Here is a 27,346-nt window from a genome sequence, read left to right on the forward strand (position 1 = left end):
TGGCTCTACGTCATTCACCTCAACTTCAAGCATATATGCATTAGATAACTTAATGTATCCTTGTAACAAATACTAGTCCTTAAATAGATGCCAGTGGTAAACGAGTTTGATGGTAAAAATATTATAACTTTCTACAAGCTAGCTAAGTTAATGGAGCTATCAGTTTGAGTTGATTTTATACCCGAGTCGGTGCGATATATGTCTCTCATGCATCAAGTGGATTCTATAAACCGGTAAACTTCCAACGGCTCAGATGATGCTGATTATCAATGTTAATTTCTCTGATTAAAATAACAGAGCCCGGCCGCATTTCGGCTCCGGCGCATGACTACGTCATGGCTTTGAAACACTCAGCTTTTTTTTTTTTCCCCCTTCCCATTTCTTTGCTTGTGATCTACGTCATACTGCACATTCGAGAGTGAAGGCGAAGGGCATGAGATTGATACCGAACCAGTGGGAAGAATAGACGGTGATAAAGGTGGGGTTACGGATGACCATCAATGCATCTTTCCATGGACCCACTAAAACAATGAAAGGGCCAGAAGCTACAGATGGATCTCCTTCTCATTTCAAATGTTGACGTGGGACTAACCAATGCAAGCTGACACCTTCCCCACTTCAGATCCCATTCCCCACCACACGAGTAAAGTGTTTTTGACTTACTAATGGCAATAAGTAATTATACTTTGATAGGAACTAAGCATAATTAAGCACAGTTACGAAGGACACCAAGGTCCAAAAGTGGCTGTCTCGTATGCAAGATACTATATATAAAACTAAAATATTCTCCCACACATTGCGCATTTATAAATCTCATTCTCTCCTATTTCATATGAATATTCTTTATTCTTAGGAGCACCATCTCATGTTTTCTCAGAGTCAACTTTAATAGTAGTATAGAATAAAAGAGAAGTGATTTTGGTAGAGTAGATTTTGTTATCAATAGTCATGGTAGCGGTCTATTAGCCATAGGTGGAGTCTGAATTTTTGATACTATAGTCCCAATGGTGAAATTATTTACTATATGAGAAGATATAATTTATGCTTCATAGATGTTGAGAGCTTTTCACATTTTAGTATCGAAGGGGAGTTCATTATATATATTAAATGACTTTCAAATTTATCATTTGTGGATATCGAATCTCATGCCTTACTATATGATTGCTAACAAATGAGCATTCATTGATCTCTAATGAGACCAAGTATTTATAGGGAAGCTAATAGTATAATTGATTGAATGGCGACTGATGTGGCTGATTACATTGGAACTATATATCGGACTTCCCATTGAACTTTCTTCTTAATTTTTGAATATTTTATCTTTGATTTTTATGGATGAATTTATTCTAGCTTGATTTAATTTTATCCGATTTGTACAGCATTTTTTTTACGTATTTAATTTTTTTATCAAAAAATAGAAGCCAAAATAAATTCACCATGATAGCTTGTGAAGATCTCATGGGACTCCACAATGGTGCCCATGAGATTGATTGAAGATAACAATAGGTTTACCAACGAGGTCTTAGACCAGCAATTCGATACACTGCTCATGGAGGAGATCCAAGATCAGGAAATCCCATCATTTATTCATCAGGAACTAAAATTTGCATGACCATATTTACTAGTACTGGAGAATGACATGAACAAAAGAAAGATCAATAAATCTCTCAAGCATATTATTAAAAAAAAAAAAATGGTGACAATATAACGATGCAAATTTAAGTACAGAACTTCTTAGCGGAAGAGAAGTGCTAACCAATTGGCAATCTAAAATTATCATAGTAATACATGATGGAACCTACACCAAAAACCCTGTCGTAGCTGTAGCCATCAGCCAGCAGAACAAGTTAGCGGGACTGTGTGCATGTAGTCTCCAATCTTCCACGCTTTTTCGAACAAAGGCTGGTCCCAGAAAACAACAAAGTCCTTCAGAAAAAGAGAATGGACGGTTTCGCATCTTTTGTCACCGAAAGCTTGTGCGCCATTCTCTCCTTCCAAGGCCGAAGACTAGTAGGAACCACAAGAGAGATGGGGAATCACCGGACTCGTATGAGAAGTATACTTGAATCAGAAGCCAAAAACAGCCATTTGATTTGATAATTCACAAGTTGTAAACATATATACCGCAGGAATAAACAGAGCCACAAACATGTGTAGGGTCTTCAATTCCTTCTCATCAATAAGATCGAAAAAAGAAAAAAGGAAGGAAAAAGGAAAAGATATAAGTTGGCAATTGCATCAGCTCTTTCATAACATGTTCTCTAATAACAGCAATGATGATTGAAAACTATAAAACCCAACTACATCTATTTCCTTTGCCATAATGTACTACATATATATAACTGCAAGCTTTCCAAATTCCATTGGAAAGGATGGGGATTGAGCTCAAGCGGCGGTCGACTGCTCGGAGCTGCCGGTGGCGGGAGTGGGAGTGTCCTTCATGGAAGTTAGGGAGCACTTCTCCTTCCTCTCATCTAGATTCATCTGCTGCTGCCGGCACTCGAGGCTACAGAAGGCAATGTCACCCCTGTGGAACACCCAAAAAAAAAAAAGAAAAAAAAGAAAGAATGATGAAAACCACAGCCATCTTACAAGAACAAAGATCAAGAATCTAATAGAGTGATATGTGAGCTTATTCAGAGCTAATAAGCCCGTAGTTTTGTTCCATAATAAGCGTTGGATCATATAAAAATATATAATAAATCCAGTGCTCCTCTTAATTGTTTGTGTCAAAAATTATAAGCTATGTAATTGAAAACTTTGTATAAGTAGCATGCATGCTTGGAAATCAATATATATTAGAAGCTATTGTATCAAATGGGATGGGAACTTTGTAGATCCAAACTACTCGCATTGTGGCAGGGGTAGGGTGAGATGGCCATGAATTGCATGCATGAGAACCCGGTATTTTATATCGTCAGGTTACAACGGTGATTTTAGAGAGTATGTTCATATGGCTAGTTTGATTGACTGCAGGATTTAAGATAATACATGGTTTATAAAAACATTTATATGATAGTACAAGGTTTTTTAGGTGTATGTAGTGCTATAATTACAATTTACCAAAAATGCAAAATAATAGCAACAACATCTGAACAGTAACGAGATTTAATTTTTCTCATAAAGATATAGAAATTCTCATAATATCAACCAATATTTAAATTAAAATAAATCAAAATTAAAAGCCCAAATATCACTACCTTGATGAAGAAAAACTCGAAACAAATATAAATAAATAAATCTCTCTAAATCTTAGCAAGTTTAACTGAATAGATATCTTCCAAAGCCATGTTCCAAAGACAAACCGATTAATTCTAGATATTCTACTGAAAAACCGACACAAATATAACTAAGAGGACCAACTAAAGCTATAGTGGCATAACCATGAGAAATCTTTATATTAACAGAAAGAAGAAAATATTACAAGAAATTATTACACCAAACCAGAAAACAAGGAAAATCTCTATCTTTTTTAAAACAATCAAATGATACCACTTGGGCATCTCCAAATTTTCCACATAGTACTAAAAGATCGGATTTTTAAGCCGAAGTACGCAAAAAGATCGATTTTTTTCCAGAGATAAGGAATAAAAATTGGATTTTAAGCCAGAAGACCGTGATCTAGGAGCTGTACCTATACATGAAGGTGTCGCGGCCGGGGCCGAGGCGGCGCTTGCAGAGGCTGCACGCCTTCAAGAAGGAGGCGACTTCCACCACCCCAAAGTCGCCGGAGTTCCTGCGGTTGCCGGTGCTCCAGGGGGCCACCATCGCTTCGAGGTACCGCGTCTCCAGCCCCTCCACCCCAGCGCTACCGCCGTACGTCCTCTTTCCCCCTCCGCCGTCCGCCTTCGCCTTCGCCGCCGCCGCCGCCGCCGCTCTCTGCCGGTACCTCTGGTGGCCTTGGTGGGCTCTCTCCTGATCTAACGGCTGGAGAACCTGCACGTCGGCGAAGATCTCCCCGCCAACTCCGTCATGCTCGTCGTCCTCGTCATCGGACGTCTCGGCCGCTTCCCCAACGACATCCCTCTCTTTCTCTTCGATGATATAAAGCAGTAGAAAGCTTTAGAAACCGAGGGGGGGTGGCGGGGGGTGGGGGTCGGAACTGGAGTTGGAAGGGAGCGGGGTGGGGTGGGGAAGTGCCCTGGGACGGAGAAGGAGAGGGGAGATAAAAAAGAGTCCAGTACAAATCTGGACCGTTGATTGGAATTACGCCAGCGGAATCATCCACATCATCCCGAATCTGGACCGTTGATTGGAACCTTCTCATTGGAACCGTCCACATCATCCCACCTTTTTTCTGATTTTTATTTTTTTTACCTCTAAAATTTGGTAGCTTTAGGGTTTTATTGCTGAGGAGATTACCTCCTCTTCTAAGATAGTATAGCATGTTTATTGGAGCATGGCCCAACTCCGACCTGCAACTAAGACTACAAGTGTGTTGATTGAGATAGATTTTTCTGTTTGGTAAAAAATTCTGATAGATTTTATAACCAATCCATTGCATTGTGTAGCTATGTCTAGCTAGATCATTTTTTTTAAACAAAAAGTTGAGTTTAAGTTTTGATGGCTACATCTAAATTTTCTAAACTAATTTATGTTGTGTCAAATCATCAAGTTCATTTATACCTAATTAGATTTAATACGATATTTTTAGGATTCATAGTCAAGGCAAACGAGGGTGTCTAGCATCAAATTATGACCAATTTTTTTATGTATAGGTCTCAACCTTGAGTGTAGGTAGAGAATCCAACATGGGTTATGCATAAGTTAGAATAGGTTGGAAGCTTGTTTGTTATGCTAACTTTAACCGCAATTTCTGATTGAGATGTCGGCCAAATTCGAACCATCACTTGATGGATTTGGAATGATCAATTATCCCTGAACCTTAATTCTTATTGAGACAAAATTGATGACAAATTGGTGATAAGATGGATTAGATTTTAGATTATTATTTGAAGACCATGTCTTAATCTAGGTCTTGCTTCAAATATGGACCAAGTTTAACACCTGCACAAGCTTATCCAATCCACTTGCACCTGTAAAGCTATGAGAGAACAAGAAGGACTGGTTCAATAGCCCTAGCTAGAACGAGCGACGGGGTTAGGTCAGAGATCACTTACTCCCACCAAAAGTGACCGCAACACCGGTAGTTATTATTTATAGCGGTGTTGTCTCTCTTGGACGGTCGTGGCTTTGGTCACTCAGTGCAATGATTTCCCCATCTCTGTGGCCGCTTTCGGACGGACCTTCCACCGGCTGTAGCCGGTCAACCCTAAATGCCACGCCGATTTATCCCCGAGACCAGAACCCACGCCGATACCTCGCCGAATAACCGCTGATCTCGATCAGACGGATCCGGACGATGGGGCACACTAACGACATGGGGTCCACCACCCAAGGTGCCACTCAGTGCCAGGGTCCGTTCACTTGTCCCACTGACGAGCTGGAAGAGGGCGATGCACGGGAGGAAGTGGGCCACTCGATGAAAGGGGCACCCAGGTAACCAGCTGTGAAATAACGGCCGTTAAAGAACCAACAAACAAATAACGGCCGTTAACAATAATTCTGCCCGTAAAGGAAATGATAATCATCATTATAGCAGATTTATAGCAGTGAGCAATCTGTCATAATAGCTGTTAATTTTATTTTTGTTGTAACCCTAAGTAAAATAATTTCTTTTGGTACAATATAAGATAATTTTTTAAGTTCAAGATTTTAATCAGTCTTATTTTCATGTATAATATGAAAAAAATAATTTTAAAAGATAAAAATATTTGTTAAATACCAAACAGCTCATATAAATCCATCGATATACCCACTAAAATTAGAAAATAAAATATCAAAAGGATAAAAGATTCAAAATATCCATTCAATTCTTATCATTAGAGAAATCCATAATAAATGATGCTATCTAGTCACCTGTACTATAATGTGTGTGTGTATATATATATATATATATTCAAAATATTCATCTAATTCTTATCATTAGAGTAATCCATAATAAATGATGCTATCTAGTCATCTGTACTATAATGTGTGTATGTGTATATATATATATATATATATATATATATATATATATGTGTGTGTGTGTGTGTGTGTGTGTGTGTGTGTGGCACATAATAAAGTGCACCATTTGACTAATCTCAAAAATAATATATTTATTTTTTTATTATTGTATAACAATATTCTAGCATTGTCAAATTAAATTGTTATAACCATCCTAACGTTCATGGAGGTCCGTTGAGGGCTCCAAGGGGAACCTCTTTTTCCTCGGCGAATAGGAGATGGGTGCACCCTGGTGGACTCACTTGGGCAAGAGGGAACAAAAGTCAGGATGTCTCTCACTACTCGGCCTACTAAGGAATAAGTGGATTAGATTACAAAATTTTGTACAAGTATGACTGTTTTATAGGAAGGTTAATATTAGGACTTTCTTGACTTGGGTCAGAGTAACAAAAACCCAAGCCGGCCACCCAATAGAACCCTAGGTGGAACTATAGGGGAATGGGTGCCACTTTGTTGTTTTGCTTTGAGCAGTTTGTGGGTCTATTTTGATTCATAATTAAAGTTTATAATTCTGTTGGCTAATCTGACTGAAACTTCTTGACTCCATCTAAATTTAGGTCGGCACCTTACTTTTTATTCTTGAACCATTTTAAATAAGTATACAGAAGGGTCCAAAACATGAGATCACTTATATATTGCTTGACTCAAACTTGGGTTCATCATGAGAGAACCAGCCGGCCTTGTGCTCATGTGTTAATATAAGAAATCTAGGTTTGATCTTGTCGTAAGTCTGATGAAGCTTCCAACCAACTTATAATTTACAATTTCCTCTTGTTTAATGTATCAAATTTGATTAGGAAAAAATAAACATTACTCATGTTAAGATACAATATAGTTTCAATTTAGATTTTTTATTCTTAAATTGAAACTATATTAGATAATAGGAGGGAAAAATCAATTTGCATCAATTAGCAAATGCTTATTGATTTATTGAATTACATAATAGCATTCCAAATAATGTTACTCAATTTTAAGACCCCACAAATGAAATGAATTAGCAACGTAATGTTATCTAAATTATTGTACAATTATACAGGATTATTAACATAGCACAGTACCTTAAACAATGGTAAGGCTTTTGCTTTCAGGCTCTTAATGTATTTGGTCTTATTTTTTGCAATGGATACATTGTTGTGGCCTGATAATGCAAACAATAAAAATCAAATTAAAGTAAGAGATGTGCATCATCCAAGAGGGAAAGTGAGCATAAATTGGATGATTCGATTGAATCATGGCCATCCATGCTTTCTCTAACTTAAACATGTCTCGAATTCTTGATGATCCATTCTTCTTCTCGAGGTATTACATATATATAAGAGTAGCATATTTTGGTTACTAACTCAGGATGATTATATAGAAATTGTCATTATACGGTGCATCATATGGTAACCTATATAGAGAGCAGTCTCTATGTCATGATTATATATATATATATATATATATATATATATATATATATATATATATATATATATATATAATGTATGTATATGTATGCATGTATGTATTTATATATGTATGTATGTGTGTGTGTGTGTATATATATATATATATTTAGGGACAGATTTGGATGAGGTCGATCAGATTTTGGCTTAGATTCGATCAAATCAAAACTGGACAATGAAATTTCTATATCGATGATCCAAGCGCCATTAGATGTGATCTACTAACCAAAAACTGCTTGCACATTATAAATGTGATTTGAAGACACCTAACTATGCATCAAGTGATCAAAAAATATATCTGATTCAATTTTCTTTAGATTGTTCAATTTTTGACCACTTGATATATAGACTAGGGATCTTCAAATCATATAATTTTTTATATACAAGCAGTTTTAAAATAGTAGCTCATATTTAATTGTTTGGATCATTGATGTAGGTCTCCTATTATAAAATTTTAATCTGACTGGATCTAAAACTAAATCTGATCAATCTGATTCTAACCTGATTTTATATATATATATGTATATATATATATATATATATATATATATATATATATATATATATATAAGGAGAAAGGTAATGCACCATCTGACCATTCTTGCTAGGAGAATGTGTTTCACTTCATCATTTATCTAGATCATGCCATGTCAATGCCTTCAACATTCTTATCTGGCTCTTCGACCCTACAAACTCTCATATTGTCTCAAACTTGACCAACCAAAGTTGGGTTATATTCAAAAACCATTAATCAAGTTGTCCTCGACAATCATGACTTAAGTTGTTCTTGGCAATCATGGCACCTATGTTATCCATCGGTTGGTTTTATTGAGCTCACTAGCTATTATAGAAAAGATGAAGTAGGATAAGGGCCCAAGAAACTTCGGCACAAAAATGAGGATGAGGGTTAGGTATGTTGCAAGGAAGCCTAATGAGCTTATCTCTGTATAGATAAAATTATTCAGGTTTAGTCATGATAAGAAGATCAAAATTAATGCTTATTTGGATTTAGGATATGTTTGATTCGCAATCGAAATGAAAATCAGATGATCTTATCTTTTGATGTATTTGGTTCATGAGCGGAATTAAAATCGAAATTGAAATATAATTTGAATAATAGAAAAGAGTCTAAATTAGATTTTGGAGGATTAAGACATTCATATTTTTTCTTATAATCGAAATTAAAAAAAGACTCCTTCCAACCAAACGGCTATAATGGAAGTCATTCATTCTTATTCTCATTCCAGAGTCCAACTCCAGTTACTCTCTTCAATCAAACATGCTCTTAGTTTATTGAGGGCCTCATTGAAACTCATTCAATTAAAAAAAAAGTTGAACTCAAGCCTTGTTTCTTCAATTAAGTCCAAATGCTAAGTTGCAATTGACTTAATAAACATGTGTCAATTACATTGTGATGCATATAATAGAATGCAAGGATGGCCATATGCTAGATAAGAAAAAAAATTTATTGTAATTTGTATACAAATGTGATCTCACTTATAATTGGTGTATTGTCCTTTTTTTTTAAAAAACAAATTAATTAACCAGAGTATATTTCTATCGAGAACAAGGTTTATAAAGTATTTTGTAGTTTTGTAGATGACACATGGCAATATTTTGGCAAAGACTAAAATAATTTAGGGGTTGATCCTCTACGATGAACATTACATGTCACAGACTACTATAAATCTCTGGATCATCATCATTTTGTGCGATTATAGAGGTGAATCGTTGTCAAACGAGATGCATCACATTATATGCCAAACATAGTGCATCGTCATTGGATCCACACATCCATCTATCTTCATGATTGGATGATATGGTGGTGATTGAGATATGTTGGCAAAGCCCAACCAAAGCATTTTTGTTTAGAAGAAGCTTGGATGAGGAAACTATGAAGTGAACCCCATTAATCGGTGAAGTCTTGAGCCATTTAAAAGTCTTTTTCATGTTGGGACTTCAGATCCTCTTCCAAATAATTTGGGACAAAATTCTCATACAAATTTATTAGGAAGTCTCCAGAGAATTCTAGGAATAGAACTATCAATGGTAACTCAGTCAGGAGTGCTATACCCGCTTTGGTATGTGTGTATGATAAGGACTTTGAAATTCCTATGGTGCAAAATATGCATCGTTCCGAACTCAATAAGTCATCTTTATCAAAAAAAAAAATCTCAATAATTTATGCTATATTAATAAAGAAAATTAATTTTGCATATTATTTCCGAACTTCTTTTACCTTTTTTTTTTGCCTCTTGTAATGGGCCAGTGGATTGTGATAAGACAACCTTCTTATTCGCCGATTCATGTCAAGACTCTAATTAATACATCCCTTTTTATTTCTCATAATCCTTTCCATATACTTGACTCTTTCATATCTCAAAGTTTAGACATAAAATTGGTTCTCATATAAAATAATAAGACCTAATTAACACATCAAACAAAAATATTTAGACATTTTCAGATGCATTAGACTTAAATCCTTTGGCTTAAACTCGATCAAGTACAGCTCGAACTATCCTTCTAATTTAATCGAGCCAAATCCTAACACCCCAAAGATCACATGTCCATTAAAGAAAACTTCTTAGTAGTTAACAAAAAAAAAATTAAACTTGAGAACATACAAGTGACGACAAGGAGCTTATTCCACACTTCGTACGTGCCGAATCGCCGTCCTCAGCTCCTCGCCGTGCGACAAGTGGAGGCGATAATTTGGACGAGAAGATTTCGGCAGCGGAGAATAGCGGGCGAGACGAGACCGGGAGACCGCCGACCGCCGGTGGGGCAGCGGGACATTTGCGGGATCCCTGTCAGCAATTACACGGCCGTCGCTTCAATTATTCAGAACGATGCTTTTGTCCTTTTCATTTATTTTCGGGAAAAATTATTTATTTCTCCACTAAAAATATTTGCCAGCTAAGATGGACTATTTAAAGCAGATGATGACGTCACCATATGGGTCCTATCTTTGGGCCTCGGTCCCACGCTTACTCAGCCCTGTCGGCTCGTTGTTCCCCCTCTTCAATTCTTCCTTCTAGTTTTAACTTCTCTTATTCTTTTCCTGGCTTAAATATACCCATAAAGTAGCCTTGATAGCATTATATGGTGGCCATCGGGTTAGATGGGATCGGATACGAGCCAGGTCAAAAAATAAGTTAATCAAATTGCACAAACTTTAGATCTTTAGCCATTCCTTCCCCTCTCTTTTTCCGAGACCAACAAAAAAAAAAAAGTTATGAATCACGTTGCACAAAAGAAGCATTGCAGTACTTAAACTCTAGACCTCTAATAATAAGAAAGCAACCGACCAACTAGCCTAAGTCACATTGGCTTTTATACAATTAATAGCAAAGATTTGTCTCATAGTCCATCCTTGATTGGCATCAAGCACAATGAACACTCACCACCACATAAATTCCAAGCCAGATTCATGCTCTGATGTCGTGCTCCCAACCATGATTTCGACTGATCGATCGTGTCTCCTGTGTCATCCCTTTCGTCGATCATTTTACACAGTTTTGGACCACTGAGACCAAATCACGCCACCGACACTGTCAAAGTTGTCAATGTATGTGAAAAGATAGAATTCATATATATATATGATGAGTATCTTCATCCATCATCTGGAATCATGGATGCCAAAGCTTCTTCTATAACTGATCACATTTGCTCATGTTATTTGGATGAAGAGGCAGCTAAAGCTGATTTACTTTGTCTTAATCCTTCTCGCCATATATAATCCTTCCTTTGACTTCAGTGGCCAAACATATGGTCTTCAACCAAAAAGAGAAGGAACAGTGGTGCTAGCATTATGCAATAATCTTACCCAAATGGCTACAAATTCTTGTATGCTCTTTCTATTGGTCCATTTGCTACAGATAAGTGGCAGTGAGTGGACCGAAGGGAAAAGTTACATGTAATAGCTGCAATTCTCCTGTTCAAACATCCACTTCATTGCATCCTTCCAGGTAAACAATGATTCTCATGTGCACCAACATCAAAAATATGCACATTTATAGCAAAGATCTTCACCTTAAAATAGTAATAATAATATTTTCTCGGACAAAGAAAGGGAGACACATTGGTATTATAATTATTCAGGTCCAAAATCTTAGGGATGCACCATTTATTACACCACCCAAAATTTTGATTGCTAAGTAAAGAGACAAACTTATATGAATGGTTATGACGTTCTACCTTGGTTGGATTATGATGTATGCGTCAACTGTCAACTGATGAAACAGTGGCTCTTGGGTGTATGCCTTTGTTTAAGCTAGCTAGCTCAGCCAGTTGCATCAGGAAAAATATCTCAACAGTAGCCAAGTCAGCCTTGGCGACTTTTACACTAAATAAGATTCGCTCATTTTTTTTCCCTCAAACTTTGACAAATTACCGTTGGAAACACTACCCAAGAATCCCATCGTGTAAAAGAATCATAAGCAATTATTTTGACAGTTCATGAGCTCATAGACTACTATGGGCTGCTCCATAGGCGATGGCAAACCCCAGGAAAAGGCCACTTGAGTACAGGATATTTTTGTCCATGCAAGAACCCCACCTCTTCCTCCATTCATGTACACAATTCTAAACAGACCAATTTATGTCCAAGTCTTCTATGATATTCGAAAAGCTACAATGTTTAGTAAATCGGCAGTTTCAAATTATTAGGATACTAGTAATATAAACTGCATGATGGCCATAGTATAAAATTTTCTTTTTTTTCTAATTATTTTGAAATACAATATAGCAATATAATAAAAACTATAGTATATAGAAAGTTTTGATAGTCAATTTTTTGTTATACATTAAACAATGAATTTTAAAATGATGACTGAGTAGAAACTTTCGATATCAATACTGACATGATTGATATCAATTTTCATGTGGCGAATAGAAAACTCTATACGAGAGCATCAGTATAGAAATTTCTATCATTAATGTTGATCCTACGCAATGCACATATGATTTACTTCCTTGTTTTAAAATAGTAGAGTATTAATATTAACCATATAGAAAATCTATTATTTTGAAAATGAAGAATTATATTAAATAAGAGTCCGATTTATAAGTTGAGCCTTATTGAGTATGAATACTGATTATTACCGGTGTGCCAATATTGATTGCATACTAAGCTCACTAAGTATATTGCAAAATCTAAATCATAATAGAAATGGTTACATTAATAATTAAATATAGTATTTTCTTTCATATTAGTAAGTATTTTTATTAATAATATTAATACCAATATTATTGGCACTGTTGTACATTAAGCTTTGATCTTGTTTCATGCTGTTAATTTATAACAAAATTTTGATATTAATATTATGGCATACTATCAATATATGATATTTTAATTATGTATGTCTATAATCAATATAGTAAGATGATTAATGTATTATGAGGGCTCAGGAAGGTTCAAGAGGGCTCAGGAGAGATTCGAAGCAAAGAAAAAAAAGAAAAAGAAATGTTGCAAGAAAAAATATCATAGAGAGTTTAGAGCTTGACACATGACATGCTGGAAGATCTCTGAACTCCTCTTTCATATATAATATATATGATAAAAATAATAAGTGTTATCCAATCTAGATATAATAAGAAATAGAAAAGTATTATATTTAAAGAATATTAAATGCAATATATCAAGATCATTGGTCATTGTAGTTTTAATTTTAAGTAAGATCATGATTCATGATTATAAATGTAATAACTCAGATTTTAAAAAAATAAATAAATAACAGAGGAGGAGGAAGACTCCTAACCGGAGTCTTCTTCCTTCCCGTTTCCGATGAAATCGGACTCGAGGAGTCCGGCTAGGGTAGAAAACCTACTCTAAAAAGACCCCCATCCTCCCTTAGGATCTTTCAACAAAAATTTTCAAAGAAATTTGAGGAATTGCGTAATTTTCTCAAGGGAGGCACCGTGAGCGTTGATCGAAAGAGAAGGGCCGTCGGAGCTATTTTTGGCCACCGGAACCAAGGTAAGGTCCCAATCCTTTCTTTTCTCTCTCTTGCTCATCTTCTCACAACCCCAGACCTCACCGCCGGCCATCGATTTTGCTGAAAATAAATTTCAAAGAAGATTCCCTGTTTTTCGAAAAAAAAAAATCCGTCGGCCGAACCCCATCGCCGACCGGCTTCACATGGTCGACCGTCGTTGTCGGATCTCCGACCAAGCCATCGGAGCCCGAGCCACCGAGGGAGGGACCTCACGGTCTTCCCCTGTTTCAGCCAAAGGAGGCTGCGGGAAGAAAAGAAAAGAAGAAGGAAGAAGAAGAAGAAAAGAAAAGAAAAGAAAAAAGGGAAAAGAAAAAGAAAAGAAAAAGGAAAAAGAAAAAGAAAAGAAAAAAAAAAGAAAAGAGAAAAAAGAGAAAGAGAAAAATAAAAATAAAAATAAAAATAAAATAAAATAAAATAAAAAGAAGAAGAAGAAGAGAGAAAAATTTTTTCTCTCTCCTCTCTCTACCTTCTCTCTCCAGTTTCTCTTAATAAATTCTCTCTCTAGACCTTTCTCTCTCTTTATGAATTTTGTCTCTCTAGAGTCTTCCTCATTCTTTGATTTCATCACAGACCATAGAATAAACTTGAGATGAAAATAAGATGATTCGAGATTACTTCGAAATTCGTGCAGTAGATCTAATCCCAGTCCGATCCTATTCGAAATTGTAACACTTGATTCATATTAAGTCATCCCGATAGGACCTCTGATGATCTCGATCATGATTGCCTCATCTGAAGGATACGAAGATTCTCTCTCCACTTTCTCTCTCTAAAATTTTCTCTCTCTTCATGAATTTTTTCTCTCTAGAAGTCTTATGGATCAGTGGAGGATCCTGATACATAGACAAATCCTAATTTTGGTTAATCCTAAGAGAGGTCCTAGATTTGTGTTATTAGGATCGACTATCAGATAATTTTTTCATATATGATTTTTATATTTGATTAGAGTTATGAAGAGATGATTGTCTGCATATGATATCAAGTGGAATATTTTGTTAAAGAAATTCATAAATCAAAGAAGAACATTAATTTCTGTGCTTGGATCAGTCACCAGTAAAGGTAAGAATTCCTGTACATGATCACCATTATATATATGCTATTTTACTGTTGGCCTTGCATTATTAGTTTTGCATCGTCGGATTTGAGATTGATAAATTTATTATATCTGAGATACTGTTATTTGATTTTGAGCATGAGTATGTTATGTTAATATATATGTATCAGAGATTGATGGCATGATTATATGGATATGACGTATCTGAATTGATCATAATGCAAGGCAAAATTGATTTGATGAAATCAATACATAATGATTAAATGAAAAAGAAAGAGATGTATGGTATGAACTAGCCTTGTCATATGGAACAGCCCGCCAGGAGCTTATGCCTGGGACAGCCCCCACTGGCTTACAGGTGGATCAGCCGGCCAGAAGCTCATGCCTGGGACAGCCCGCCAGGAGCTTATGCCTGGGACAGCCTCTCACGGGCTTCCGTACGTGGGACAGCCAGTCAGAAGCTCATCCTAGGACAGTTTTGAAAGGCTTTTATGTGGAAATTGATTCGGATGATGAGTGAGGTATAGACTTGGATAGTCCAGAACCAGAAAGAAAAGGTTAAAAATCATGTGATTATGAAAGGAGAAATGAAAGATAAGACATGAAATAATTGTTGAATAAAAGGGTTTCACCTGTTAATATATGATGATGCATCTATTTTAACAAGACAGAAAATTTATGAATGTTTGCATTATTCTGGATATTGAATATGAGATGTTATATTTTATTGCTTATTTTTATTTTCAGATTATATTACTATATCAGTGTAATATGAAAATTCTTACTGGGCTGTAAAGCTCACGCCCCTTTATCTTTCTTTTCTTCTCAGAGTTACAGGATGCTTATGATTGGCTATGGCCTGGATTTACAGATGGACAGAAAAATAAATAGGAGTGTTATAGTATCTGATCAGAGAATTGAAGAAATTTAATTGTAATTATGCAAGTTTTATGAATTATTAATGAAATTAAATATTATGGTTGATAAGGTTGTAACGATTTAATTTGGCTTTGCATATTCTTTAGGGCTTGCTCTAAGAAATGTGCGGCCATCACGTATCCGACCCGGGTGTTGGGTTCGGAGCGTGACAGAATGGTATCAGAGCTTAGGTTATGATCATTGGAGATTACGATATAAATGATTAGGATATGATAGAATAATATCAGTGCTTAGGTTTAAGATCACTAGAGATTATAAAGAGATATTAAAATTTTATGTAAGATCAGTAGGATGTGACAAAGTGATATCTGAGCTTAGAGCTTAGGTTATGTTCATTTGGAGACAATGATACAAGTGATTAGGATATGACAGAACAGTACTAGAGCCCAAGTTTAAGATCGCTAGGGATTGTCATATAAGTGATATCAAAACTTTGAGATTATAATCAATAAAGTATGATAGATAATATCAGAGTTTAAGGTTATAATCATTAAGGATGTAATAGAATGATATTACAATTTAGGTTATAGGTTATGATCATTAGAGAATATGATTTAAGTGTTATTTAAGCTTAAGATTATAATTATTTGAAATTATGACTTTAGTGATATTTAAACTTCGGTTATGATCATGAGGAATATGATAGATATAAAAGAGAAGATTCAATATTCAAATTTTGAATCAATAAATATTAAGATAAAATTTATGTATAAATGACATATGATATCTATAATAGAATTGATGAGTTATATCTTAGATTTCAATTAGTAAGGTTGACCTAAGTATGAAAAGAGTTGACCTTGGAATGAAGTGGGAGGTATTGATAAGTTATATTGAGTATACTAGATGATTTTGGAATGTAAAACTTATATGATTGAAGATCATGATATATATATTTTTTTTAATTTCGATGATAATTATCTGAGAATTATGAATTTGGACTTATCAAAGAAAGTTAATTAGGGTATGGTCTAAGAAAAAATTAGATCATATGAGAGAGAAATATTTTTGAACACTGAACCTATAGGAGGTCATATATGAAACTCAATCTTAGATGAAAAATATACTTGAATTTTATTATAAGAATATGAGATACACATCTTGATAAAATTTTTGGTTATTCAAAATATCATATTCTGAATATGATTCCTTGATCTTTCAAGTTGCATTAAATTTCAAGTCAAAAGTTTATTTTTCTAAGTGGATCAAAAGTATTTTGATATTGTTGTTAAATTAAAGAAGAAAATTTATTTTGTTAGAGTATGATATACAGGTTATGATGAATCTTTAATAATTCATATTACTATCTTTGGATTAGATTTTTTTTAATTTTTTTTGTGATTGTTGAAGATGGTGAAGTGTATTAATTATTCAAGTCAAAGTTTAGATTTTTTTAAAATTGAACTAAGACATCTTGCTAGTGTTAAATTTTGAATGACTTATTCAAGGGATAAGATTTTGTATGGATTTATTGATTAATATTAAGGGTTGTGATGAAGAGAGCTCTATAAGAAATAATCAAGTTGATTCTACTTAAGGATGTTGGCTTGAGTTCTTCTAGTTTGTCAAGTTAGAATTAATTCTTTTAAAAAAGAAGATTGATTTAGAAATTATCTAAATGATTGTAAGGTAAATCTAAGGTTAACTCCAATTAATTCTAGACATGTTGGATTCTTGAAGAGTGATGAAACTTATGCAATGATTTCAAACATAGGAAGTAGATCAAGATTTAATTTTTATATGCTATACCCAAAGGTAGTAAAGATAAAGAAACTTAAAATTTTATCCTAAGTCTTATATGAAATTTGAAGGTTGGATCTATCCCAGATTGATCTAACATATAAAGATATTTTATCTTTGATAGACCTATATAATTTGATAAATTAAGATCAGAGTGCGCAGCAAAAACGTGATGGATTAAATTGATTAGAAATATTAATCTTTTAAATCAAAAGATATTATGATAAAAATATTAGTTGCAAATAAGGAAGGATTTTATTGATAATGGAAGGATGCTATAAATTTTGATCTAATCTGATCATAGTCGGATAATTTTTATCAGTAGGTTGCTTCATTGTAGATAATACCAAGAAATTCTAGATATCTCAAGTTTATTAACAACTTGATAGTTCTGATATTAGTTCAAACTTAGAAAGTCCTAACATAGATCTCATATTTTTTTTAAAATTAAATATTGTTACTTGGACTGATATAGAAGATTGAGATTTTCTTAAGATGAGAGTCTACATATAAAATTTGTTGGAAGGTCAAGAGAAAAAAAAAATCGATGATTGTGAAGAGCGCCCGATGTTTGACCTTTATTTATTTTTCTATCAAGGGTAATCTGAGATAATTATGAATTTCGAGTGAAATGTATTAGACAAATAATGGTAGTATATTAATACAAGTCCAAAATGTTACAGTTCTTCAAAAAGTTGAGAAATCAATAAGAAGTGATGAGTTTGAGATTTCAAATAATTTTTGTTATAACAAGATCATGAGAAATAAATAATATATATGACATTATCGTAAGCTTGAGAATGACATGAAGAATGTATACTTTGAAGTAGGTATCTCGAACGACATAACCTAATTTCGAGGACGAAATTATTTTAAGGAGGGGAGAATGTAATAATTCAGATTTAAAAAAAATAAAAAAAATTAATAGAGGAGGAGGAACACTCCTAACCGGAGTCTTCTTCCTTCCCATTTTTGGCGAAATCGAATTCGAGGAGTCCGACTAGGGTAGGAAACCTCCTCTATAAAAGATCCCCCATCCTCCCTTAGGATCTTTCAACAAAAATTTTCAAAGAAATTTGAGGAATTGCGTAATTTTCTGAAGGGAGGCACCGTGAACGTTGATCGGAAGAGAAGGGCCGCCGGAGCTGTTTTTGGCCATCGGAACCAAGGTAAGGTCCCAATCCTTCCTTTTCTCTCTCTTGCTCATCTTCTCACAACTCCAGACCTCACCACCGGCCATCAATTTTGTTGGAAATAAATTCCAAAGAAGATCCCCTGTTTTTCTGGAAAAAAAAAATCCGCCAGCCGAACCCCATCGCCGACCGGCTTCACATGATCGGCCGTCGTTGTCGGAACTCCAGCCAAGCTACTGGAGCCCGAGCCACCGAGGGGGGGACCTCACGGTCTTCCCCTGTTTCAGCCAAGGGAGGCCGCGGGAAGAAAAGAAAAGAAGAAGGAAGAAGAAGAAGAAAAGAAAAGAAAAGAAAAGAAAAAAGGAAAAAGAAAAAGAAAAGAAAAAGGAAAAAGAAAAAGAAAGAAAAAAAAAAGAAAAGAGAAAAAAGAGAAAGAGAAAAATAAAAATAAATAAAATAAAATAAAAAGAAGAAGAAGAGAGAAAAATTTTCTCTCTCTCCTCTCTCTACCTTCTTTCTCCAATTTCTCTCTCTAGATTCTCTCTCTAGACCTTTCTCTCTCTTTATGAATTTTGTCTCTCTAGAGTCTTCCTCATTCTTTGATTTCATCACAGACCATAGAATAAACTTGAGATGAAAATAAGATGATCCGAGATTACTTCGAAATTCGTGCAGTAGATCTAATCTCAGTCCGATCCTATTCGAAATTGTAACACTTGATTCATATTAAGTCATCCCGATAGGACCTCTGATGATCTCGATCATGATTGCCTCATCTGAAGGATACGAAGATTCTCTCTCCACTTTCTCTCTCTACTTTCTCTCTCTAGAATTTTCTCTCTCTTCATGAATTTTCTCTCTCTAAAAGTCTTATGGATCAGTGGAGGATCCTGATACATAGACAAATCCTAATTTTGGTTAATCCTAAGAGAGGTCCTAGATTTGTGTTATTAGGATCGATTATCAGATAATTTTCTTCATATATGATTTTTATATTTGATTAGGGTTATGAAGAGATGATTGTCTGCATATGATATCAAGTGAAATATTTTGTTAAAGAAATTCATAAATCAAAGAAGAACATTGATTTCTGTGCTTGGATCAGTCACCGGTAAAGGTAAGAATTCCTGTACATGATCACCATTATATATATGCTATTTTACTGTTGGCCTTGCATTATTAGTTTTGCATTGTCGGATTTGAGATTGATGAATTTATTATATCTGAGATATTGTTATTTGATTTTGAGCATGAGTATGTTATGTTAATATATATGTATCAGAGATTGATGGCATGATTATATAGATATGACGTATCTGAATTGATCATAATGCAAGACAGAATTGATTTAATGAAATCAATACATAATGATTAAATGAAAAAAAAAAGAGATGTATGGTATGGACTAGCCTTGTCATATGGAACAGCCCGCCAGGAGCTTATGCCTGGGACAGCCCCCACTGATTTACAGGTGGATCAGCCGGCCAGGAGCTCATGCCTGGGATAGCCCGCCAGGAGCTTATGCCTGGGACAGCCTCTCACGGGCTTTCGTACGTAGGACAGCCGGCCAGGAGCTCATCCTGGGACAGTCTTGAAAGGCTTTTATGTGGAAATTGATTCGGATGATGACTGAGGTATAGACTTGGATAGTCCAGAACCAGAAAGAAAAGGTTAAAAATCATGTGATTATGAAAAGAGAAATGAAAGATAAGACATGAAATAATTGTTGAATAAAAGGGTTTTACCTGTTAATACATGATGATGCATCTATTTTAACAAGACAAAATTTATGGATGTTTGCATTATTCTGGACATTGAATATGAGATGTTATATTTTATTGCTTATTCTTATTTTCAGATTATATTACTATATCAGTGTGATATGAAAATTCTTACTGGGCTGTAAAGCTCACACCCCTTTATCTTTCTTTTCTTCTCAGAGTTACAGGATGCTTATGATTGGCTATGGCCTGGATTTACGGGTGGATAGAAGAATGAATAGGAGTGTTATAGTATCTGATCAGAGAATTGAAGAAATTTAATTGTAATTATGCAAGTTTTATGAATTATTAATGAAATTAAATATTATGGTTGATAAGGTTGTAACGATTTAATTTGGCTTTGCATATTCTTTAGGGCTTGCTCTAAGGAGTGTGCGGCCATCACGTATCCGACCCGGGTGTTGGGTTCGGGACGTGACAGAATGGTATCAGAGCTTAGGTTATGATCATTGGAGATTACGATATAAATGATTAGGATATGATAGAATAATATCAGTGCTTAGATTTAAGATTACTAGAGATTATAAAGAGATATTAAAACTTTATGTAAGATCAGTAGGATGTGACAGAGTGATATCTGAGCTTAGAGCTTAGGTTATGTTCATTTGGAGACAATGATACAAGTGATTAGGATATGACAGAACAGTACTAGAGCCCAAGTTTAAGGTCGCTAGGGATTGTCATATAAGTGATATCAAAACTTTGAGATTATAATCAATAAAGTATGATAGATAATATCAGAGTTTAAGGTTATAATCATTAAGGATGTAATAGAATGATATTACAATTTAGGTTATAGGTTATGATCATTAGAGAATATGATTTAAGTGGTATTTAAGCTTAAGATTATAATTATTTAAAATTATGACTTTAGTGATATTTAAACTTCAGTTATGATCATGAAGAACATGATAGATATAAAAGAGAAGATTCAATATTTAGATTTTGAATCAATAAATATTAAGATGAAATTTATGTATAAGTGGCATATGATATCTATAATAGAATTGACGAGTTATATCTTAGATTTCAATTAGTAAGGTTGACCTAAGTATGAAAAGAGTTGACCTTGAAATGAAGTGGGAGGTATTGATAAGTTATATTGAGTATACTAGATGATTTTGGAATGTAAAACTTATATGATTGAAGATAATGATAATTTTTTTTTTAATTTCGATGATAATTGTCTGAGCATTCTGAATTTGGACTTATCAAAGAAAGTTAATTAGGGTATGGTCTAAGAAGAAATTAGATCATACGAGAGAGAAATATTTTTGAACACTGAACCTATAGGAGGTCATATATGAAACTCAATCTTAAATAAAAAATATACTTGAATTTTATTATGAGAATATGAGATACACATCTTGATGAAATTTTTGGTTACTCAAAATATCATATTCTGAATATGATTCTTTGATCTTTCAAGTTGCATTAAATTTTAAGTCAAAAGTTTATTTTTCTAAGTGGATCAAAAGTATTTTGATATTGTTGTTAAATTAAAGAAGAAAAATTATTTTGTTAGAGTATGATATACAGGTTATGATAAAATCTTTAATAATTCGTATTCCTATCTTTGGATTAGATTTTTTTTTAATTTTTTTTGTGATTGTTGAAGATGGTGAAGTGTATTAATTATTCAAGTCAAAGTTTAGATTTTTTTAAAATTGAACTAAGACATCTTGCTAGTGTTAAATTTTGAATGACTTATTCAAGGGACAAGATTTTGTATGGATTTATTGATTAATATTAAGGGTTGTGATGAAGAGAGCTCTATAAGAAATAATCAAGTTGATTCTACTTAAGGATGTTGGCTTGAGTTCTTCTAGTTTGTCAAGTTAGAATTAATTCTTTTAAAAAGGAAGATTGATTTAAAATTATCTAAATGATTGTAAGGTAAATCTAAGGTTAACTCCAATTGATTCTAGACATGTTGGATTCTTGAAGAGTGATGAAACTTATGCAATGATTTCAAACATAGGAAGTAGATCAAGATTTAATTTTTATATGCTATACCCAAAGGTAGTAAAGATAAAGAAACTTAAAATTTTGTCCTAAGTCTTATATGAAATTTGAAGGTTGGATCTATCCTAGATTGATCTAACATATAAGGATATTTTATCTTTGATAGACCTATATAATTTGATAAATTAAGATCAGAGTACGTAGCAAAAGCATGGTGGATTAAATTGATTAGAAATATTAATCTTTTAAATCAAAAGATATTATGATAAAATATATTAGTTGTAAATAAGGAAGGATTTTATTGATAATGGAAGGATGCTATAAATTTTGATCTAATCTGATCATAGCCGGATAATTTTTGTCAGTAGGTTGCTTCATTGTAGATAATACCAAGAAATTCTAGATATCTCAAGTTTATTAGCAACTTGATAGTTCTGATATTAGTTCAAACTTAGAAAGTCCTAACATAGATCTCATATTTTTTTTAAAATTAAATATTGTTACTTGGACTGATATAGAAGATTGAGATTTTCTTAAGATGAGAGTCTACATATAAAATTTGTTGGAAGGTCAAGAGAAAAAAAAATCGATGATTGTGAAGAGCGCCCAATGTTTGACCTTTATTTATTTTTCTATCAAGGATAATCTGAGATAATTATGAATTTCGAGTGAAATGTATTAGACAAATAATGGTAGTATATTAATACAAGTCCAAAATATTACAGTTCTTCAAAAAGTTGAGAAATCAATAAGAAGGGATGAGTTTGAGATTTCAAATAATTTTTGTTATAACAAGATCATGAGAAATAAATAATATATATGACATTATCGTAAGCTTGAGAATGACATGAAGAATGTATACTTTGAAGTAGGTATCTCGAACGACATAACCTAATTTCGAGAACGAAATTATTTTAAGGAAGGGAGAATGTAATAACCCAGATTTAAAAAAATAATAATAATAATAACAGAGGAGGAGGAAGACTCCTAACCGGAGTCTTCTTCCTTCCCATTTTCGACGAAATCGGACTCGAGGAGTCCGGCTAGGGTAGGAAACCTCCTCTATAAAAGATCCCCCATCCTCCCTTGGGATCTTTCAACAAAAATTTTCAAAGAAATTTGAGGAATTGCGTAATTTTCTCAAGGGAGGCACCGTGAGCATTGATCAGAAGAGAAGGGCCGTCGGAGCTGTTTTTGGCCACCGAAACCAAGGTAAGGTCCCAATCCTTCCTTTTCTCTCTCTTGCTCATCTTCTCACAACCCCAGACCTCACCGTCGGCCATCGATTTTGCTGGAAATAAATTCCAAAGAAGATCCCCTATTTTTCGAAAAAAAAAACCCGTCGGCCGAACCCCATCGCCGACCGACTTCACATTGTCGGCCGTCATTGTCGGATCTCCGGCCAAGCCGTCGGAGCCCGAGCCACCGAGGGGGGACCTCACGGTCTTCCCCTATTTCAGCTAAGGGAGGCCGCGGGAAGAAAAGAAAAGAAGAAGGAAGAAGAAGAAGAAAAGAAAAGAAAAGAAAAAAGGAAAAAGAAAAAGAAAAGAAAAAGGAAAAAGAAAAAGAAAGAAAAAAAAAGAGAAAAAATAGAAAGATAAAAATAAAAATAAAATAAAATAAAATAAAAAGAAGAAGAAGAGAGAAAAATTTTCTCTCTCTCCTCTCTCTATCTTCTCTCTCCAGTTTCTCTCTCTAGATTCTCTCTCTAGATCTTTCTCTCTCTTTATGAATTTTGTCTCTTTAGAGTCTTCCTCATTCTTTGATTTCATCACAGACCGTAGAATAAACTTGAGATGAAAATAAGATGATCTGAGATTGCTTCGAAATTCGTGCAGTAGATCTGATCCCAGTCCGATCCTATTCAAAATTGTAATACTTGATTCATATTAAGTCATCCCGATAGGACCTCTGATGATCTCGATCATGATTGCCTCATCTGAAGGATACGAAGATTTTCTCTCCACTTTCTCTCTCTACTTTCTCTCTCTAGAATTTCTCTCTCTTCATGAATTTTCTCTCTCTAGAAGTCTTATGGATCAGTGGAGGATCCTGATACATAGACAAGTCCTAATTTTGGTTAATCCTAAGAGAGGTCCTAGATTTGTGTTATCAGGATCGATTATCAAATAATTTTCTTCATATATAATTTTTATATTTGATTAGGGTTATGAAGAGATGATTGTCTGCATATGATATCAAGTGGAATATTTTGTTAAAGAAATTCATAAATCAAAGAAGAACATTGATTTCTGTGCTTGGATCAGTCACCAGTAAAGGTAAGAATTCCTGTAAATGATCACCATTATATATATGCTATTTTACTGTTGGCCTTGCATTATTAGTTTTGCATCGTCGAATTTGAGATCGATGAATTTATTATATCTGAGATACTGTTATTTAATTTTGAGCATAAGTATGTTATGTTAATATATATGTATCAGAGATTGATGGCATGATTATATGGATATGACGTATCTGAATTGATCATAATGCAAGACAGAATTAATTTGATGAAATCAATACATAATGATTAAATGAAAAAGAAAGAGATGTATGGTATGGACTAGCCTTGCCATATAGAACAGCCCGCCAGGAGCTTATGCCTGGGACAGCCCCCACTGGCTTACAGATGGATCAGCCGGCCAGGAGCTCATGCCTGGGACAGCCCGCCAGGAGCTTATGCCTGAGACAGCCTCTCACGGGCTTCCGTACGTGGGACAGCCGGCCAGGAGCTCATCCTGAGACAGTCTTGAAAGGCTTTTATGTGAAAATTAATTCGGATGATGACTGAGGTATAGACTTGGATAGTCCAGAACCAGAAAGAAAAGGTTAAAAATCATGTGATTATGAAAGGAGAAATGAAAGATAAGACATGAAATAATTGTTGAATAAAAGGGTTTCACCTGTTAACATATGATGATGCATCTATTTTAACAAGACAGAAAATTTATGGATGTTTGCATTATTCTGGACATTGAATATGAGATGTTATATTTTATTGCTTATTCTTATTTTCAGATTATATTATTACTATATCAGTGTGATATGGGAATTCTTACTGGGCTGTAAAGCTCACACCCCTTTATCTTTCTTTTCTTCTCAGAGTTACAGGATGCTTATGATTGGCTATGGCCTGGATTTATGGGTGGGCAGAAGAATAAATAGGAGTGTTATAGTATCTGATCAGAGAATTGAAGAAATTTAATTATAATTATGTAAGTTTTATGAATTATTAATGAAATTAAATATTATGGTTGATAAGGTTGTAACAATTTAATTTGGCCTTGCATATTCTTTAGGGCTTGCTCTAAGGAGTGTGCGGCCATCACGTATCCGACCTGAGTGTTGGGTTCGGAGCGTGACAATAAAAATGCAATAAAAATAATAAATTAATAAACTTTATATGCTTGAATGAAAAAATTGGGCAAATCTTATGTCAGGCTTGGTGGGAAAACTGCAAATGGAACCCACTTCATATTGCTTCAATTTTTCCTCTCAGAAAAACAAATTACCTGAGTTGACACCTAGTGCAACGTAGTAATTCATGTTCTTTTTCCACATGACATGCGCTGCATAATGTTGAATTTGCTGGACACCATCAACGTAAGATTTAAGCATTGAGGTCAACATTTTAAACCAAGCAAAATTCAGATATTTTTTATATTAAGGTCGCAAAGCTATCCATCAGCCATATATTCTCTCACCTAGTACTCAAAAAACCCCGAGCCACCAAGCTTTCAAGTTCGTTGCATAAACTAAATATATAAAACTTAAAACTAAACACAAGACCCAAAGTTTATGATTTAGATCCTGCATTTATATCCAGAATGGAGATCAAGATTGGACTCAAGACTAGCACATTTATAACTTTAAATCCTCTAGCACAATGCCACTAGAGTTGCCAGCGTGAATCATCATAAAATCGAGCAACATAAGCTGGAATCATGAGCATTTTGAACAAGATGCAACATTTTAAGGCCCCACCATTAGTGCTTTCTGAAAGGACTCCCTCCTCATTGCCACAATGCTACCCCACCACCTTTTGGTTCTCAAGCAACCAACGAATGGAGAGTAGCACCACGCTGCGAACGTCAGCCCGGAACAAGAAGCATCACTTCACCACCTCCTCACCTTTTACTCATATGCTGTTTTATATTCCAATTTTTCCCACCAGACACAAAGAAAAGAAGCACCAGAGATGCGGCAGCATGGGGATAAATTCTTTCATGCACTCTTTCCACTATCAATATATGGAGGTTAAAGGTGGCCACTTTTTCTTCAAAAGAAAAATGTGGGAGTTATAGCTCAGAGACAAGCTCCTCTCGCCATTGGTTTTCGGTTGATGTGCGCACTGGACCTGTGCTTGCAAACGAAAGAGAATAGATGAGTCAGGTCTTGGCCCTACCAACTTTTTCTTTTCCCTTTTTTTCTTTTTTTTTTCTTTTTTTTTTTTTTTTTTTTGAGGTGGAAGCAGAAAGTAGAAGCATGACACATTACCTGCCCACTAGAACCAGACTTCAGCTAAAGACATCAACAAAATGAGCTCAAAAGTCATGCAGGAGCACAGAACACTTTTACCTTGGTGCCTGCTTGGAATCGTTGGTTGCACTCTCTTTCCTTCGATGTGGCCATTTGATGATAGATTGCTTGGTTTTAAAGATGTCATCGAGCACTTTAATCCATTAGTTCCAGGATATTAGGGTGTGATAGCCATGATGCCTACTTGATTGGTGACGAAGAAACAGTTTAATGAAACTAAAGATTTAATTTTGAGGAATTTAGCAAAAAAAGCCCACTTCGTTAATGTTTTTGCAGATCCAGGCAATTTTTGACATTTCTTTGCCCCTTGTGCAGTGGATAAATTCCAGCCCCGAATGTGCATTATTGCATGCCAAACAAATGCATGTTTTCAGTGTCAAAAATATATGTATTCACTATCAAGATATGTAACATTAACCATGAAAATATGTGCATTAAACTCTGCTGGAACATATGCATAGGTTTTGTCTGTTGGGACTAGGGGCAAAAACATGTTTGAAAATTTGAAAACTGAGTAATTCCTGCAAAAGAGTGAAAGTGGTTTCAATCTGCAAATGGAATAATAAATTGTGTTATTTTTTCAAAAAATCCAGATGGCTCATGTGGCAAGTTGCCAATATCCAATAGATTAAGTACAGATGGTTTCCAAAATCTTAAAACAGTTCTTACGAAAGAAATAGTT

The 27,346-nt window shown here is 34.5% G+C and overlaps 1 protein-coding gene and 1 pseudogene across 2 annotated transcripts in view; one reads left to right on the forward strand and one right to left on the reverse strand.

The window, feature by feature from the left end:
• Nucleotides 1-27,346, forward strand: part of LOC105058395 (2,3-bisphosphoglycerate-dependent phosphoglycerate mutase 1) — a 60,744-nt gene that overhangs the window by 7,987 nt on the left and 25,411 nt on the right. The window lies entirely within an intron of this gene.
• Nucleotides 2,223-4,131, reverse strand: LOC140854117 (FCS-Like Zinc finger 5-like; annotated as a pseudogene).

Source organism: Elaeis guineensis, chromosome 15 (genome assembly GCF_000442705.2).
Source record: "Elaeis guineensis isolate ETL-2024a chromosome 15, EG11, whole genome shotgun sequence".
Taxonomy (NCBI): domain Eukaryota; kingdom Viridiplantae; phylum Streptophyta; class Magnoliopsida; order Arecales; family Arecaceae; genus Elaeis; species Elaeis guineensis.